The 5,655-nt window shown below is 32.4% G+C and overlaps 1 non-coding gene across 1 annotated transcript; it reads left to right on the top strand.

Moving 5' to 3' along the window:
- The first annotated feature begins 3,103 nt into the window (after positions 1 to 3,103).
- On the top strand, positions 3,104 to 3,184 carry TRNAL-AAG (transfer RNA leucine (anticodon AAG)). The gene has a single exon. It is a non-coding gene; the product is annotated as a tRNA-Leu (tRNA).
- Positions 3,185 to 5,655: the final 2,471 nt, after the last annotated feature.

Here is a 5,655-nt window from a genome sequence, read left to right as displayed (position 1 = left end):
AAAAAAAAAAAAAATCAAATGCATATATGAATACACAAAAAATTGGAAATAAATTCTAAATGCAAGAGATATATTATTCTAAATGCTAGAATTAGATCTTTGGTATAGATTTTTTTATTCTCACGATTAAATTCCTAAATGTAAAACCATTTGTGAGAGATATGGTTTTATTCTGAATGCCAGAATTTATGAGAGAAATAGATTATCATTCTAAGTAGTGGATAAGAATTTAGAATCCGTAGTGTCTCACAATTTACATCCAAGTAATTATTCTATAATACAAAAGAATTGAAAAAAAAAACCATGACATAGCACATATGAACTAAGAAGATAGAGAGAGTAGAAGTAGAAATCAAAATACTGAGAGAATCATGAAGAAGATAGAGAACTTACCTATATGTAGTAGTCGTAGAACAAATCGGCAAAACCATGAGCGAATCAGTAAAACTGAAATTGAATCGGCAATACCTTGAGAGAATCGGTGACACCGAAATACAAACCCAATCAGCTGAGATACTAAGACGAAACTCTAGCACTTTGCTCTAAGATGACCTAAACCGAACCGTAAATAGTTTTGATTATGAGATTAGAATAGAGAGGAGACACAGAGAGAGAGAGAGAGAGAGAGAGAGAGAGAGAGAAAAGAAAAAAAAGAAAGAAAGAAAGAAAGAAAGAAAGAAGATAGTGAAGGAGATTGTATAGATCAATGATGTTGGAATTTATGAGATAGTAAATAGGAAATTGGTCAAGAGGTGGCTCATGAAAGGAAAGAGGAGACAACAAGAGAGTCTATGAAAGTGAAAGGCTGAAGTGAACGGAAAATTATTGTGTACTTCCAAAGTATCATAAATGCGTATTCCTTCATCTCATATGAATGATGGGTCCCACTAATTAAATTCATGGTGGGACCCACTACTTATATGAGAGGGGGGAGTACGCAATTATGATACTCCGAGAGTACCTAATAATTTTTCGAAGTGAACATGTGGTTGAGATGAAGAAAAGATGAGATATTTTGTTTGAGAAGAGAGAGAAAGATGAATAAAAAATTAATAAAAAAGAAATGGCATTCCTTCCATACCATTCCAAACATAGCATCCTATTGTAGCAAATACTAAAATTATTTGGCATTTGACACACCTCATGATGGCCTTTTTTTTTTTTTGTTTGGTGTGTCAAATGCTAAAACTTGATGCTAGTGCTTTTATGAGTAGAGACCACATGCTATTTTTTTAAAATTAATATACACTATACACAAGTCACGATTTACTTATTAACTAGTTTGGGTTGCACGTGCAAGATTCGTGCTAGCCATTATAAAAATTAATAGTTAAGGTTAGATTTAGAATTCATTTTTAACACAAATTAAAAATATAATCATTTGAGTGTTAAAATGCTTAGAAATTGCACCATTAAATAAGACATTAATTTGACTATATAAGAAAGAAGTACAAAAAATATAATAGAACACATAATACATCACAAGACATATTGAGAGGAAACTAAAATTGAAGATAAATTGTGCTACATTAGGTGGAATTATGTAAGTACCATGTAAAGTAATAATTTTTCATTATATAATTGGGGTAAATTAGTACTGTAAAAGCTAATCCTTAAAATGAAATGAGATAAAGTAACAAAAATGAAGTACAATTGTTTCCTGTTAGCCGGTTAAAGCATCTACATGTCTAAATTAGTACCGTAAAAAATATTAATTTTACTATCTAAAAACTATTTATTTTACTATCTAAAAACCTACTTTTTCTATTTAAAAAACCATTTTACAACTTACACTACATCCTATTTCTTATTTCTCACATCACAACCAATATTAGTCATTTATTTATTCTTTCTCTCTCTCTTCCTCTCTATCTTTTTTTTTTTCCTCTTTATCTACTACCAATAACCAGTCTTCCTTTCCTTTCCTCTCCCCTCCATAGCAACCAAACCCATACCACAATCAACAAGCAATCTCAGACCCAAAATCAACATAGCAAAATCCCAACAAATTCATACCAAAATCACTCAAAACCAACCGAAAAATCACAACAAACCCAAACCCATCACCACGTCACNTTGAAAATAGAAGAAAGCCTTGGGAACGTATCTTACATCAACTGAAATATAATTTTTTGAATAATCAATTTGAAAAAAGTTCATTATGAGATAAAATCATTGACTTGCTAGTTCTTAATTTCTTATTTAATATTGCCCTTTATTGTGACACGAGAGCATATAATATTGGATACACATTTTCTAGGAAAAAGTGGTCTATGACTTGGATTGATTTGTGTTTGGAACTGTTACTCAGATACCATTTCAGAATAGATAAAATTATAATCTAAATACCATTCCAGAAGAAAAACTAAAGTTCTAATTTTAGATACCTTGCTGATGGAGGAATAAACTTATCATCAGGTCCTCTCCCACTTAAGCAATCTTAGATACCATTCGTAAAGAGCTAAAATTCTAACCTTGTTAAAGGACATACGGGAATTTGATATAACATATAAAATCAATTTACCACTTCAAAAAGATGTGATTCTTGTTATCTAGGATCTTGCTTCTTAATTCAAATAAAGCTTTGATTAGAATAGGTTTAACAATGAAATTAGGGAACGTGTATGTTTTCAGAGACATGTCATTGAAAATAGAAGAAAGCCTTGGGAACGTATCTTACATCAACTGAAATATAATTTTTTGAATAATCAATTTGAAAAAAGTTCATTATGAGATAAAATCATTGACTTGCTAGTTCTTAATTTCTTATTTAATATTGCCCTTTATTGTGACACGAGAGCATATAATATTGGATACACATTTTCTAGGAAAAAGTGGTCTATGACTTGGATTGATTTGTGTTTGGAACTGTTACTCAGATACCATTTCAGAATAGATAAAATTATAATCTAAATACCATTCCAGAAGAAAAACTAAAGTTCTAATTTTAGATACCTTGCTGATGGAGGAATAAACTTATCATCAGGTCCTCTCCCACTTAAGCAATCTTAGATACCATTCGTAAAGAGCTAAAATTCTAACCTTGTTAAAGGACATACGGGAATTTGATATAACATATAAAATTTGAGGTTTCGAGCATAAAGTTGAGATGGCCGAGTTGGTCTAAGGCGCCAGATTAAGGTTCTGGTCCGAAAGGGCGTGGGTTCAAATCCCACTCTCAACAGAATTTTTTTTATTTTTATTTTTTAGTACTACAATGGAAAGAGAGAGAACTGTTTTTCATTCAAAAATCAGTTCATACTTCAGAGTCTTTTTTGGATACTATTGGAGATACTACAATGGAAAGAGAGAGAACTGTTTTTCATTCAAAAATCAGTTCACACTTCACAGTCTTTTTTGGATACTATTGGAGACAACATGATAAACAAAGTACAAGTGTGTGGCTCAAAATTTTTTTGCAGCTGGAACATATATAGTTAATCATACACAGAGGCTTCTAGTCAATTCTAGAATGAGAAAAGTTCAACCTCAAACACTGAATAAGAGGTAGTCATGGAAATTATTGCGACATATAGCTAGAGGCCAAAAAAAGCTTCAAAAAGTCATATCTTTGAAGGACAAGAGTCGGATTACAGAGTATTTAATGTGACATGACACTGCCAATACTCCAAGAATTTTAGGTTTACAAGAATGGAAAATGGAATCAAGAATTCTTATGATTGATACCACTTATCGGTTTTGCTTTTTCACTCTTTTTTTCTTCTTCTTTTCCTTTAGTGCTTTGGTCATACGGTTTCAATTTTTTAAGTTGCTTCGTAGTGGAATGTATTGCTTTCAACTCTTCCATCAATGTCTCGACCAGGTCCTAACTGTTGTCGGTTGGACCAAAATTCCATAATGTGTTCGTCACTTGTTGATAATGGGCCAAGCTTGGGGAAAAACACTGTAGTGACCCATGTTTCCATTGATATTTTCTTGAATTCACACCGCCCAATACGATTTAAGGTTCAAGAATGGAATATACACAGTGAAGGAGTCAAAATCAGAGAGAGAGAGTGAGAGAGAAATCAGACTGAGAATGATCTATTGCATATCTGATTAGGCTATATGTGTTTATTTACAACTCTAATCTTGTACTAACTCTCAAATTAGTTGTGACAATTATAATAGCTCTTTAAAAAGAATACTAAATCAACTGAGCTTAACTGAATACAATCTGTAACAACAAGCCTGATGCCCAGAGACACGACTTGCAGTATTTGTTACTGAAGTAAGATGAATGACATGTAGTCTATAGAACACTTTCATGAACGACAGGACGTTGTGGGTTTCCTTTACAGAACGACTTGTCGTCACAGTTATCAGCTTTGTCGCTTGAAATGAACTGGCCTGTTCTGCATGTCGTCTAACAGTATCATTTTATTGTCAGGTGACTCACGTTAAGTGTGTACTGGAACCACTTGGTAGAAGATTGGATGCAATTATATCCTCTTAAGTACTTGGAGAAGATATCTCATGCGTCATTCTTCTCATAGTGTGTGTGTCCTCAATTCTCACACACTGTGAGAGAGCATGACGCATATGCATAAGATAATTTTGGTGTATCAAAGCCAATGTTTTGAATTTCATTTTTTCTAATTGTACTGGTCATTATTTACCACATAGGTACATTATTCAATGCATTACAATAATCCCTGTTTCGTATTGGCTTAAATGTATATTAGGCTGCCAAACAGTGGGGTCTGAGCGTCAAACTATCGGACTGCTAGTGACCTAGCCACTAAATGAGGGGCAGAAGGAGCCATTTTGTGTTTTTATAAATTTTTTTATTAAATTCTGTTAGATAAAACGTTTTACAATATTTTACTAAAGATTTTATGGTCAACAGAAAGAATTTGAAATTTTAACTAAAATTTACAATGAAACAAACACAATAAAATGTTAAAAATGTTTTTCTACAATGAAACAAATGAAGTAGAATATAGGCATGAAGTAATTCTTAGGTATTCTCGGAGCACAGAGAATGATGCTTCCTCCTCTCACATTCATGGTGAACCTCGGCAAAATTCGCCAAATAGTAGCTTTTTAGAAAAAATTTTGGTGCATAGCATGCGGATGAAATATATTAGTAAGTTGGACTGTTTTTGTACAATTCCCTCTTGCGTGAAGTCTGAAAAAAAAAAAAAAATAAAAAAAAGTCTAACGTACTAAAATTTATCAACCGCATGCTTTTTTGCTAGTTTTTTTTTTCCAAACAGATGCTTTTCTGCAAATTTTGCCGTGGACCTCACCATGATTTTTTCTTCTCTCACATTTATGGTGGGGTCCATTCATTAAATTATGGTGAGGTCCACCATGAATGTGAGAGGAGGGAGTACAATTTCTCCATGTCTCGAGAGTATCTAAGAATTTTCCATAGGTATGAAACAAAAACCACACCTAACAATGCATGCATTTAATGAAGGAATGAAAATTTAAGCTAACATATGACAAATCTTCACTTGGCTTGAATTGTATCAAACCTCATAAATGAAATGTATCTGTCAAATCCATCAAAGCTCTTAAGAAATTGCAATTTCAATTAAAGTCAAATTAGAAATAAATAAAATGAACCTTTTAATTATGCTATTATCATTTAACCAGATTTGTTGGAATTGTTGACTCTAGCATCACTTGGACAAAAACTGCTTTGAA

Source organism: Quercus suber, unplaced genomic scaffold (genome assembly GCF_002906115.3).
Source record: "Quercus suber isolate HL8 unplaced genomic scaffold, Cork oak 2.0 scaffold_4, whole genome shotgun sequence".
NCBI lineage: Eukaryota > Viridiplantae > Streptophyta > Magnoliopsida > Fagales > Fagaceae > Quercus > Quercus suber.
Note: the sequence above shows the minus strand (reverse complement) of the source record. Positions and strands in the feature narration are given on the sequence as shown.